The following is a 14702-nucleotide window of genomic DNA, read 5'->3' on the forward strand; positions in this document are numbered from 1 at the left end:
CATTTATAAGCTATAATAGGGAATTGTAGGCTGTAAATCAGCCCCCTTTATCACTTTCAGCCCCTTCCTCTCTACCTGGGACTCCTGCTCTGTTATTTTCTCCCATTTCTCTTCCCTCTCTACCTGAATAAATTACTGGCTTAACTCACGTGATGTGCTCTTGAAAGTCATTTCTCTAGCACAGTCGAAGAACCTAAATGAAATCCAGTAACAGAAGCATATACCCTGTAATTCTACTGCAGAAAAAATTTTGAATTCCTCTTTCATCCATTTCATGAAGATGGATATGTCATATCATGTACACTTAAATATATACCTCATACCAAATTACTACTTTCACTTGTTCAGCATTTACTGTGTTTGTAAAGGCTAGTTTTACTTTAATCAGCAAATAGTAAGAATGTTTTACATTCTGGGCAAAAGGGATAGAAAACTCAGTCTTTACCAGAGCAAGTAAACTATCAGAGTGAAAGAAAAAAATAAATCAAACCAACTGGTTAGCATTCAGCCAGAGGAATGCATTAAGGCTATTCCCATTCCTACTATTGTTATTAATGAAAAAAGGGAGGAGTGGCAGAAAAAAGAGAAAGGGGAAGGAGAAGGAAGACAGGAGAAGAGAGGAGTAAGAGCAGTATGATGGGAAGAAAGCATGCGAATGTATTTGGCATAGCCACAGTACTTTGGGCTGTATGAAAGAATACCAGGACAATGAAAAAGAGGATGGCTTCTTCGAAAAAATACCCTCTGTTGTGTGCAAGAAGGCAGTGGGAGCTTATAAAATTGTCCTTCTGATTCAGTAGGCCAGGGGTAAGCCTGAGATTCTGCATTTCTAACAGGGCCCCAAGTGTTGTTGAAGTTGCTGTTTAGCAGACCAAAGTTTGTGCAGCAAGGTAATAAAGAGTGAAGATTTCCATGTTTATTCCTGGCAGAGAAAAATGGAAGCCTTTGTTCTGGTGAGCTGAGTGGGCCCAGGGGCCATCAGGTGAAGACATTGGAAAGGAATGTAAACAGCCTCAGGCTAAGGATTCTGAACAGTGTTTTGTAGCCCAAGGGAAGCCTGCAGGTGTCTCTGTTGGAAGATGTGGCCTCTGGGTGCCTCCGTTAGGCAGGAGCGGGGTGCAGTTTAAAGGACAGTGCACTTGTAGACAGGGAGAGAGAGCGGGACAGGAAAACTGTTAGGACATGTCGCAATTGCCTAAAAGAAAAGAGATGGAGAAGAGGAAACAAATTTGGCATCTATTTCTGAGGATAATCACAGACTATAGTAAATTATTAGATGGCAAGAGTTGGGATTAAAAAAATATAGGAACGTGTCAACGAAGATGGTGCTTTATATTTGGTTTTATTTTAATTCTGCATGTATGAAGAAGCCACAGGAAAAATAGGTAATACTGAAAAAAGTTATGGTGTGCTGGTAAAATAGTGAAGATGAGACGCCTAGAAGATGTCCGTACAGCTTAGAAGCTTGAGGGGTAAAACCTGGAACTGGACCACTGGCTTTGATAATTCCAGGGTGGGAGGGACCGCACTGCTTGAATGTACACTTAGTCTGTGCCTCTCACATACTTTCTTTTCAGTGGAATGCCACCAGTGACCTCAGCCAAAGCGCTTTTGATAGAGTGATGCAAATGGTTGAGATGTCAGGGGGCTTCTTAGCTCCTGGGAATGTGTGTGCCCGTGCATGTCCATAGGTAACGTGGGTATAGGAACGTACCTGTGATCTGAGTATGGGATGATAAAGAACAGCCCATTCAAGGTTTCGGGTTATATGCTGCGGTGGCAGATGTCCCTGGATCAAGTGCCCACAGCCGTGGCTTCAAAGCCAAGGACATCCTTCTGTAGATGCTGACAAGTCAGTTAGGAAGTTCCTCTGTCCAGTGTTAGCGTTGATCACACTTGCAAATCATAACGGAAATGATGATGCCAAGCAGTTTATCAATATTCCAATCCCTGGAGTCCTGTCCCTGGAAAAAGACATCTTCCTATTGGCCCTTAGTTTTAGGGCAGTGTACCCAAATCAGATCAGCCAGTTTTAGGAACAAGAGATATGAAACAGTTCCTTCTACATCTTCTGTAATGTATTCTGGAATTTCTTAGGACTGACAACTACTTCATTGGTAAATCATTTCTACTGGATGTGTAGGTATTTTCTCTAAGTTGAACTCATAGAGATATTAAAAGAAACATTTAAATGTAGTACGTCCCTCACAGATGTTAAGTTTTCAAATGTATGCTCAATGGAAGACCCTGTGCGGGGATCTGCATAACACGTTTTAATTCAAGCCATTTCCTTGCATGAGATATATGTTTATGGATTACAGGAAGCTGACCCCTAATCTTCTAAGCACCTGCACTAGTTCTCTCTTTAGAAATTACTCTTTTTAACAGAGTAAAAAATACCCTTGCCTTCCATTGATATGAAACAAATCCCCCTGCTTCAGTTAAAAGCTATCAGAGGGACTAGCAGTCACCGGAGTCCAGCTCTGCGCAGCGTTTAACAAGATGATTACGGCTCTGGCGCCCAGCCAGGCTGCTGGGCAGTTTTCCTGGGTGTTACTTTACTGACAGGACCTGCGTGGCATGGGACCTTGGCACCAGAAGTGCCAACAGCTGCAAGGCTGCGGCAGGCAGGCAGGAAGTCCTTTTCTCAGCTTTAGCTGCGCTCACAGATTCTCAGTACCCTAAGAGAATAAAGCCTCTGAAAACTTGACTGCAGCTTGCCATCCCCTTCGTGAAGATTTCTGTGAAGTAGCTTTGGTTCATGACATTGGGCTTAGGGGAGCTAAGAGTTATTGGAGATGGAAGACGCGTGGTAAACGTGTGACAAATGGCAGTGGCAAGGTTGTTCTGGGAGTTCATGGATTTGTGAAATGAAATAGTTCAACACCCGGTTCTGCGCTTGGTGATTTGCTGTAGGCAACTCCTTTGACCCTGCACTGAGGAAGCCAGAAAGGACGATAGGAGAAAAATTCTAGTTATCTTGAAGGTGGATGGTATTCTTAACTATCAGTGACAGGTGTAGCAGTATGGCTTCTAGTGGGCGCTACTGGGGAGCGTGAGGCTCTCAGGAGATGAGAAAGGTCAGAAGACACGTGTGCATACGCGAGGAAGGAGTTCAAGTGATAAAAGGGGAGAGGAGGTTTGAGGAAAGAGTTCATTTGTGGAACTCTGCTGGTCTGTCTTGGTATTTTCAGGGATATTCTTGGCACATGGTGTGTCGCTAACATTAGAAATACTCCAGAGAACCACAGCCCTAAAACGTATAGAGTACGACTTACTGTGAGGGAATGAGTGTGCACTCACGGATGTGTGTGTGAAGGTGTGTACGTACCTGTTGCACTTCATTTGAGTATTAAACTTGTGGCTTTCATCCTACTACCATTTTTTGTGTTACAAATGGGATAAAATCTCTAGTTAAAAGTAAATAACTTTCCAAATTTTGAAGTGTTTAAAAGACATTTTGCAACAAATACAACAAAACTTCCTTTAAATATTTCAATCATTCCTACTTCATAGCAGATGAGACGTTCCTACAAAAAAATCTGTACTTGAAATTTCCTAATAACTGGGCTGTACCTGCTTGCAGTTTTCTTAAAACTCTATTTCAAAATACAGGTATAAAACCTTTTCTTTTTTGATATTTCAAACGCTCCATTGTATAAAACAAAAATCTTTTTGATAGTATGAAAACCTAAAAACATGAGATAGTTGAGAAAAATAAGTAATGTATAAATAACTTCAAATAAAGTTAAAAGAAATAGAAGAAAAAAGAAAAAAAGCTGTAATTAAGCATAATTTAATCATTGTGAGCATTAGATTCTGTTTGCCTAATGCCCAATCTGAAGTCTGGAGTTGCTAAGGGTACTGTGTGATGTTGTACAGCTAATGAGTGAATAGAAACTAGGAGGTTGACTCCCAGCTCTAAGGTTCTTTCTAATGCATCCTCCCTGCATGTGCTCAGGCCAAAACTTCAGAGTATTTTTCTTTTGGCTCTTGTGCCATGATTCGTGTCAAAATGGAAACCTTCTCAGCAGGTGTTGAAGGAAGATAAGTATATTGATGAAAAATTATAACTTCGCATCACAGTAATTTAAAAACTTGAAAATTAAAGGCATTCTTTTTTTTTTTTTTTTTTACCCCAAGTAACTCCTTTTGGGGCAATCAGAAAGAGCGAAGCCTTGGAAAAAAAAGAACCATGCATCTTCCAAAATGTCTGCAGGGAAGTCTGCACATTTTTTCCATTTCATTGCTAATGAGTCATTTTCGCCTGACTCCTGCTCCCAACACTCCCTCTCTGAAGAACCAGCTGTCAGTTTCCACAGCCGAGCAGGTTTGGTACCAGACAGGTGGCAGCAGGGTGGGGAAGAAATGATGTCAGTGGGATGTAGTTAATCTGGAATTAGGATGATCCACCTGGTATCATTAAAAAGTGACTGCATATCAGAAATGGTTCACTACAAAATAATCAACATTTAAATTAAAAGTTTAAGTTTAAATATCCTTGAAAAGACAAAAAGATATTTTGTATCATCTGTATATTTGAGCAATCTTTTACATATTATTAGTTCAATAAAGGCAGTTAGAAATGCAGAATTGTAAGCCATAGTTTTGGAGAGAGTGGATTGAACTGTAATGCTATAGCCGCTGCATTTACTCCATTTGTGACCATCTGTATACTACTGTGCTCTGAAAATCCTCTCTGACATTAGTAAAACCAGTGTCAAGCTTAAATGATCTAATATACTATGAAGTTTTTTTGTAAATTGATATTTATATGTCTATAAGCGTGGAAATTTTATCAATTAGTATTTCATTCCTTTATCATCTTTAATTCTCACAACAACCTGGAAAACAATCCTAAAATCTTCAACACAGTAAACATGATCCTAAGCATATTCCCTTGAATTCATCTCCTTGTCCACAACAGGGGCTACCCATACCTTGTTCATTTCTTCAGTTTTGACGTCACCTCCTCCTGAAAGCTTTCCCTGAATGCTCAGTAATGAACCAGGCCCACTGCCCTGTAATTCCATAGCACCCTAGCTGATTTCTTAAATAGAATTTATCATCCAACTTTGAAATTAGCTGTTCATCAGTCTCATGTCCTTCCTGGACCATAAAATTCTTAAGGGCAGTTATTATCTTGTTCACCCTTCAATTTCCAATAGTTAGCACAATGTTTATTAGCATATAATCAGGGCTCAATGAAATTTATAAATATGTGTAATTGAAGTCAATTTTAAAAATATCACACATATATGTAAAGCACAAACAAAAGTATAAGGGAAAAAAGCCCATATCTAGCCATTTATCAGGTTTTCATATTTTTTCCTTTTGAGTGATCCTTCTGGCTATGGCATGAGGAGCATTTTAAAGTAGGGGACAGTGTAATGCTGGAAGGTCAATTTGGGGTAAATGCAGATGAAATTTTCAGAATGGTAGCAGAAATGGAGAGGAGACAGATCATAGATGTACATAGGGTCAAATACACATGATTTGGTAAAGAACTGGATCCATGAGTAAGAATGAGGTGTCAGACATGGCTAAAAGATTTGTGGCTTATGCAGGTGGAAGGATACTTGTCTTGTTCACTCAGATTGAGGAAGTCAGAAGAGGACGTGATGGTGAGGAAATTAGAAGAGGACCTGATGGTGAGGAAACCAGAAGAGGACCTGATGGTGAGGAAACCAGAAGAGGATGCAGTGGTGAAGAAACCAGAAGAGGACCCAATGACTGCTTCCATGTTATTTTGGGGAGGGTCAATGAACTGAAGCAGCTGCAGCTGCTGGATTGCCCTTCTTATGTCTTCTATTGGTTTGGTTCTTGTGTCTCACATCTCTATAACTTGCTGCGTCTGACAGAACCCAGCAAAACAGCCGAAACTGTGATTATACAGTTATACAGTTTTGGCTGTATAATCACTTGATACTTGATGTCACTTGGTATTCTATGTCAGGAAATAGAATATCAGAATACTAGAAACCTAGTAGCATGTTTTTAAAATGGTATGTGATGTGATTCTTTATTTTCCTTCTCTTTTATATATAGGGGATGTTGGGTCTTATGACCCAGGTAACAGGGCTACTGACAAGACAGCCTGAACCTGACTTGATTCAGACTGATTTCCTGTTTGAAATAATAGTCCTAGACATGGAATACACTGCCTTGAGAATTTTAAGAGATGTACCCAGCAGTTGTATTCCTTTTTTTAGTTGTGGGGGATATAAGATGTAACATTCTATCCTTCACTTTGGAAGGAATGTCCTGACGTGCCCCAGACAACTGAACCCCTAAAATCATGGCTTATGTTTCAAATCCTGAATCTCCATTAATTTCTTGGCTAATATGTTTGATAAAGGCTTTCACTGAATTTGCCATTTCTTGCTCGGCTGGTATGATCAACATGATGTCGTCAGTATGGTGTATCAATATGGTGATCAGTGGAATGTCCAAATGGTCCAGACTTCCTCAGGCTGTATTGAAGCCGGTTAGTAAGATAGGGAATCAATACTGGATCTGGAACCTGGCAAGAAGTCCATGTGGCAATAACCCCAAGATGGCTGCTGGAAGACCCTGCCCCCCCCCCACACACACACACAATTCTGCCACTTAGAACAAGATTTCCTCTGGAAGCCAGAAGACGTCCTGGATACTCCTCAAAGGCTTTATCATTGGGCCCTCCTGGGGGATTGATGGGTGGAGTAATCAATCAAAACAGCAAACACCTGGGATTCCTCCCCTGCCATTAACAAAGGGGTAGAATAATTAATGGTTCAAAAAGCAGGTGCAAGGCCTGAACTTGCTCTCTTTCCTTTAGACCCTGATTCTGGCCACCTTCTCCCCCACTTGGATCACTACGCAAGTAAAGCTGGGGATTTATCATCTATAATGGGAAATTGTAACTGGAAATCAGCCGTCTTTATCACTTTTCAGCCCCTTCCTCTCTACCTAGTTCCTATGATTTGTTATATTCTCCCATTTCTCTTCCCTCCGTACCTGAATAAATTACTGGCCTAACTCTCCCGACATGCTCTTGAAATTAATTTCTGCCGCATAGGTAAGAACCTAGTCAGAATCTAGTAACAATATTATGACCTAGAGTGGGAGAGGAAAGGTAGACCTGTGTCTAGGCCATAAATATATGCTGCATTCTAATACGCATCACTTTGAACTGGTTATGGTTGTTCTTTTTGATATGGACAAAAAAGAACTCATTCATCAGATCACATAAACTGTATACCTGGAACTTTTTAATCTGCTCAGCAAAGGTATATTTAACACAAGAATGGCAACTAAGGCTAATACTTGGGTGAATTTCTAGTATTTCAATGCCATCTCCAAGAATCTCTTTGGCTTTTGGCTCTACTTTGAGCCAACTAAATGGAGATACCATGGGAATACAATGTCTGCATTCTTTAGATATTTAAGAGTGGCACTATTTTCTGCATTTCCTTCAGTGACTAAATATGTTTTGATTTATTTTCTTGGCAAAAGGAGAAGTGCAGTTTCAGAGGCATCCTCTTGACCTTGCCCACTTTTATAACGCATACCCCATGGACAAAGGAACAATGTGGAAATTCCACCAACTATAATCTGTATCTGTTCTCATTGTCTATTTGGTGACAGGGGAGTACACCTGGGTGCATCTTTGACCTCCTGGCCTAACTGTGAGCTCTACCTGAACCAGGATTCCATTTATTACCTGTTCCTCTTCATTACTACTCTTCTAGAAAGACCCTGATGATGCTTTAGTTCCCTGGATAACAATGTCAACTAGCATTTTAAAAAGTTCTCAAAATGCATGGGTATCCCCCTTTGTTCAATGGACAGTTACCCTAGTAGGCCTCTGGCAGTTCCTTTGGGGAAGGATGGGGAAATGTTTAACATGTAAAAATGCTGTGATGTTGTGGGGTCCTTCCTTCTAGGGCCAGCCTCTCCTTCACAACAAGTTCTGCAACTGAAAACGAACTGAGTTCTGAAGATCGGATAATGGATTGTGGCTTTTTGCGAGGTAGCCTTTCTGGGCCTCCTGATAATCTGTCTTTGAAAGATTGAACTTTGTAGCCCAATTAGATGTGTTCTTAATCTAAATTCATGTTCTTGTAGTTAGGATCTCTTGGAGATGTGTTTTAAATTGTGTGGCCCAACAAAATGCGGTTGCGTCTTAATCCAGATGGAGGTCCTACGAAGAGAAAGAAACTGGAAGCTAGGCTGAGAGAGGAGCTAGAAGCCCGAGGTCAGTGGAACCAGGCAGAGAAAGGAGAACCCGGAGGATTGCTAGCAAGTCAGAGTGCTGCCAATTTGGAGAGAAAGCAAGCTTCCCAACCTTTAAATCATGAGCCAGTAAATTCCTTTTAAGTCAAAACTAGGCCATGGTATTTGTTATAGTAGTTCATCCTCTACTTGCTTTTGATTGAATAGAGTTGGTGATATATTGGCTTGCTCTCCTTCTAGCTTGTTCTTCAGGAGCTGTTTCTGTCAAATAGCTCCATAGCTCTTGGAGTCAGGACTCCCTTTGGGCCACACCAAACTTGGCCCCATTGTGATAATGGCACTTATTTCACTTCTGATGACCAAGTGTTACCAGCTTGCCTCTTTGATTCAGGAAGCCTGCCATTTTCAAGATTGTTCAGGGGCTTCTGCCCTGGTAGCTTTCCTGCCACTGTCCGCAGCCTATATGAAGCAATCAGAACTGAGCTCATGCGGATCCTGCTGTCCCTTTGCCAGCATATTCATTATTTTCTGGGTAACTGGCATTTCATCCAGGTCCTCCCAGGGCATAGAACATAGGTGGTAGATTTTAAAGACACATATAAAAACATCTACTCTAGGAGTCCTACTTCACGGAGGCTTTTTTTTTTTTAAATTAATTGATTTGTTTTTCTTCTTTATTTTCTTTTAAATGTTACAATAAAAAAATATGAGGTTCCCATATACCCCCCACCCCTCCCACATCAACAACCTCTTCCACCATCGCGGCACCTCTGCTGCACCTGGTGAATACATTCAGGAGCACTGCTGCACCACATGGACAGTGGTCCACATTGTAGTCAACACTCTCACCCCGTCCACCCAGTGGCCACTGCAGGACACACAACGTCCAGCATCCGTCCCTGCAGCACCACCGAGGACAACTCCAAATGTTCATTCTTTCACTGCCTGCCATGCCAGTTCTGGCATTTGAATATGCTGTGTGTGGGCCATTGCTTTCAAAGGACCATCCTAGCAGCATTTTTACTATCTCTGGTTTTTGGACACAGTGTTAATTCAATCTTGTATCACAGGAGAATGTTCCCATGTGGCTAAACTCTCCCTCATCTAACTTTACGTCCTGCCTCCATTGATCCAGAGGCTTTAAAATCTAACCCCATTGTTCTTAACTCTTGCTCTGCATTTGCTAGAACCTGAAACTCCCTTTCCTTTCTTAGAAGGGCTGGCACACTCCTGGCTGGGTAAATTGTAATTTAACCCTAGAGACTGGTCTGGGGGCTAGAGGGAAGATAGGAATAGATTTTGGAGTGGGGCAACCACTTACCACCTTACAATGCAGAGATCTCCGTATTTTCACCAAGTGTGAAATAAGCGTGAGTCTTTTCCTAGGAGAAGACCACTTTTGAAGGCCTAGAGGACCTATAGAATTAAATATTTTTGAGCATTTTGGCCAGATGTAGCCATTTCACCTCTCAGCATTCCGCTCAGACTTGGGGCCATAGACTGTTAGGTTTGCAAATTCAACCTGTTATTGAGTTCAGTTCTTAGAATTAACTCATGGGTCTGCTCCTCAATTTTTCCTACTCCCTTACTCAAAGAGTTAAAAATATTTATGTGTTCTTAGGAGACTTTAAGTTGGTGATTAAATGGCTGTGCTGGTGAACTGTGTACCAGAATTTTTTAAAGCCCTGATTTGATTGGGGAATAAAATATGGGCTAGAGTGGACTTATTGGTATTCTACTATAGTCTTACTGTGATTCTAGCAGTGGAAGAAATTATATCACTGATGTGGAGACAGTGGCCACTGGAGATGCTAAAATCAGGGAGAGGGACAAAGAGATGTAATACTGGGGTAATTTGAGGACTTGGAATTGTCCTGAATGACATTGCAATGACAGATATGGGTCTTTACATATATGGCCATTGCCTACAGAATTGAGTGGGAGAGAGTGTAAACTACAATGTAAGCTATAATCCATGCTTAGTGGCAGTGTTCCAGAATGTGTTCATCAATTGCAGTTGAATGTACCACGCTAATGAATAAAGTTGTTAATGTGGGGAAGGGTGGGAGGTGTGAGGATTCACATATTTATATGGGAATTCCTTATATTTTTTTATGTAACATTTTATGTAATCGAAGTATTGTTTAAAAATAAATAAAAATATATGTATATTTTTAAAAAGCCCTGATTTATGGTGTTGCCAGATTCTGTGTGTAAATGCTCCCACCTTGGCTGAATTTGAGCTACCAATATTAGCTTGAAAAATTCCTGAAAATTTAACTGCTGCAAGCAAGCCAACACTAGAAAAGTCCTGAAATCTCTCTGCCTCTCTTTGTCTTTCATAAATGTATCAACACAACCCAACCATCTCTAAATAGAGTCAGGATTTTTATTCTGTGCTTTCAGTGATACAATAAAATATTTGAATAAGGAAAATAGTTTATTTAATTTACAAATAAACAATTAGAAACAGGACAAAATGTTAGTTCAATTTGAGCAAACATGTTAAACATATTTTATCTCTTTCAAATGTAGTCTAAATTTTTAATGAATGACATCGTTATTTGACAGTTTATTTTTTATTAAAGATTTATTTCTCTTTGCCACTCCCCCCCCCCCCCCCGTGTCCACTCTCCGTGTGTTCTTCTGTGTTCATTTGCACACTCAGTGGCACCAGAAAACTGCATCTCTATTTTGTTGCGTCATCTTGCTGTGTCAGCTCTCTGGGTGTGCAGCGCCACTCCTGGGTGGGCTGCACATTTTTTTCACACGGGGCGGCTCTCCTTGCAGGATGCACTCCTTGTGTGTGGGGCACAGCACTCCTTGTGCACAGCAGCTCTGTGCGTGGGCCAGCTCACCACGCGGGTCAGGAGGCCCTGGGGATCGAACCCTGGACCTCCTATATGATAGCGGATGCTTTATCAGCTGAGCCATGTCCACTTCCCTGACAGTTTATTTTTGATCCGTTTCAATGGAATAAATGAAGAAGAATCAAGATTTCAAAGTTCTCCGTTTTGTTTGGCTCTTGGCGGTCACAGTTGAGCAACCACCATGTTCCAGGTCCTTGACTGAGTTTCTTATCTCTAAAGAGCTCATTTTAAAATAGAATTAAAACAGCCTGAGAATGGGGATGCTTTCCTCTTTACCCATTCCAGCTCTGTCAGAATAGTATCTTTTGTGATTATCACCAAAATTCTAAAATGTTCATCCTTGGTATATGTGTCTTCTGTGTAGCTTTCCAAAACAACTGGATATAATTTCTATAAATACTCATTTACCTAGTTGTCATATAATTAAACTTGACCCCTGTTTGTGTTTTTAGGTGGGGATTTAAATTGTTTTGTGTTAGATGACTTTAGGGATATATGAAGGACTCAACTAGGGAGGGAAGAAACAAATATGTCACTTGGTACAGGCTAATAGTTATGATTAGAAAAGGTGTACAAGTTTCAGGAGTAGCATAAACACAGTGCAATTCAGTCTTATTGGGATCGTTAGGGAAACTTAGGAGTAGCTCATGCCTGAACAGATGTTTGAGTATGATCAGAAGTTCTTTGTATGAACCAAAGCAGAGAGAAGTTCGTTTAAAACAGATTAGTACTGGAAAATGTCTTGCAGTTAGTACTGGAAAATGTCTTGGAATTAAAATGTTGTCAATATAGATTAAATACAACTTAGAATTTAACTGTATATGTTAACTTTGTTTTCCTGGTTATCAACATGTTAGGGATAGAAAATTGCAATAATAAGATTTATTAAAGGCAGTCATTCTGAAGAAGGCAAAAAATGTTTTCCCAACCTGCTAGAAAGGAAAAATGAGATAAACTATAAAAAATAAGATAAAGGCAATGGAGATAATTTGAAATAGAAGAATTAAGGATTGTAAAAGTGGAAAGAAAAATATCAGGTGATTGTTTGCTAAAACTTTTCGTTGGTTGAAAGGCCTTATTTTTTTCCTTGGGTGAATTAAAGACATGTTAAATCCAAAAATTTAACCAGGTAGGGTAAATCATGTCAACCAGAGGCAAATGAAAAGAGTTTATGAACAATGTGACAGCTCCTTTTTTGAGTGTGTCGTCTAGGATTTCTGGGTTAAGTTGGATCTTTTTTTAAAGAAAGAAAGAGAAATGTATAGGTTGGTAAAGGTCATGATCTTTTGTAAGGTGCAATTTGAGACTTAGCTACTAATATTTGAGTCTGATCCTAATTCCTTAAGGTACACAGAGGATGTGATCTGACCTCCTTACCCCATTTTAAGATGCTAGCTCAGAAATGTTAAACGACCTAAGGGAGTTATGGGCGAAACCTGGAGTAGGTCTGACTTTAATGCCAGATGACCATGTTATTCTAAAGACCATGTTATTCATGTCCTTATTAAGTGTATAACTTCCAAAGGTTTTGCTTCTGAGAGGCAGATTTATGGGAAGGACTTGAAAAGTAGGTTCAGTAGCAAGAACTGCGCTTCCGTTCATTAGCTGTTTTTGCTGTGTTATATTAATTCATTACTAAGGTAGGAAAATAATAATAATGAGTAATATTTTCTGAATGCCCCAGGCATATTGCTAAACATGTTATGTGCATTGTCTCATTTAATTTCCTCACTGGTTCCATGAAAAAAAAAATGAGGCAATGTGTAACACTAAGTGAAAATGATAGCCTTTAGTTTGCGGAAGAGCTGCTGATACGAAGTACCATAAAGAGGTTGGCTTTCATGAAGGAGATTAATTTGGGGTAAAAGCTTACAGTTCCAAGGCCATGAAAAGTCCTAACTGAGGCACCATTAGAGACACATTCCTACCAAGTCAGCTGCCACCTGCCGAGGCAAGATGGCGGGCGGTCTCTGCTGAGGCTGGAGCTCAGCTGAGGGCATCAGGCCTAGGGTCTGTCTCTTTCTGGGCCTCCTATATCCGCCGTGGCTGTTCTGCTTGTAGCATGTAGCAGGGCTGGTCTCCTCTTGACCTGTGGGCCCGGGCTATTGGGGCCCTGTGGGGCTTCGTGCTTAAGCGATCCTCTAGGCACCTCTCTTACACAGCTGGATCAAACAAGGAGGCTTTCTTTTCCTGTGCCTGCGTGTCTGTGTACCCATGTACATAGGGCCCAGCAAGGGGTCAGAGACTCAGCCTGAGACACATCTCACCAATGAAGTCCAATCAAAAGCTCTTAAGTGATCTGATCAAGGAATCTAATAAAAGGGCCCTCAACTGAATTTAATGCAATCAAATGATATCACACCCCACAGGAATATATTATTTTATAAACAAAATCTTTCTCTTTTGGGGATTCATAAAATAATTTCAAACGGCCACAGATGGTAATGGGAACATAAAGTTCTGATTTCCAAAGAATTCCTTGTTATGAGAGCCCAACCTGAAAGGAAGATAACTCTTCACATCTAAATAAATTTTTGCAGCTTGTTTTTTGACTATCTTCCAAATTTTGTAAACCAAAGAAAGAAATCATTCCTACTTTTCTTTTGTAATTGTTGCTCTCTTATGGACAAAGTAGACATTTATAATTGTGACAATGTCCAGGAAAGAAAGAGGGAAGAAAGAGAAAGAAAGAAAGATTGAGGAAGGAAGGAGGAAGGGAGGTAAGAAAGGAGGAGGGAGGAAAGGAAGGAGGGAGGGAAGACAGAAATGGCATTTATAATCCCTCCTGCTCATAATTCTTCATCATAAAAGACAATAGCTTTACTTGAGAAGAACATAATGATTGGGTTTCCTTTGGGTGACTTTAGGATATATTAACTATTTCATTGTATAGTTCTTGCTGCTTGAGTGTTACCAAATACGTAAATGTGTATAATCCAGTGACATTTAGAATATCAGAAATTTAAGCCAGGATTAATGAAAATCTTACATTGATCCATTTGAATTTGCTAATATTCCAACATTTGTATCCTATAAAAATATCCACTTCATCTGGTTTACAACTAATAAAAGGGCATAAAGATTAATGTTCTTTGGTGGCAAAAACTACAACAAATAGAAATACCTCTACCAGCTTGATCATAAAATATGTACCTTAGGACTTCCTTGATTCTTGTTTTATCTTAACATGGAATTTCAGTTTGTGGCCTTCAGTCATTCTGAAGTCACTAAATAAATGTACCATCTGAAGTCACTAAATAAATGTACCAGAAAGTTTTGTTTAATAAAAATTTCATTGAATGAAGAATTTCATTGGAAATGAACTTCATTAGAAGTAAAGAAACAGATATGTCAGTTTCATGCTCCTCACCACAGAACATAGAGTAACATAATTTTCAAAGGTATTTTAAGATTAAATCACTCACAAGCTTTTAAAAAATGTATTGTGGTAATATGTAATATATATCCAAATTTGCTATGTTAACCATTTTTTAAGTATATAATTCAATGGTCTCTTCTAAGCTTTTAAGAAGAAATAGACTGTAAAGCCTTTAAAGAAAATAAAATAATTTAACTTCGTAAATTCTGGAAATAGCCGTAAATTATAAAAACTAAGAA

At 39.7% G+C, this 14702-nt stretch overlaps 1 protein-coding gene across 2 annotated transcripts in view; it reads left to right on the top strand.

Annotated features, from left to right (window-relative positions):
- The window catches only part of CNTN5 (contactin 5), a 1236361-nt gene that overhangs the window by 271861 nt on the left and 949798 nt on the right, over nt 1–14702 (top strand). The gene's annotated exons all lie outside the window — the stretch shown is intronic.

The sequence above is a fragment of the Dasypus novemcinctus genome, chromosome 27 (genome assembly GCF_030445035.2).
Source record: "Dasypus novemcinctus isolate mDasNov1 chromosome 27, mDasNov1.1.hap2, whole genome shotgun sequence".
NCBI classification, from domain to species: domain Eukaryota; kingdom Metazoa; phylum Chordata; class Mammalia; order Cingulata; family Dasypodidae; genus Dasypus; species Dasypus novemcinctus.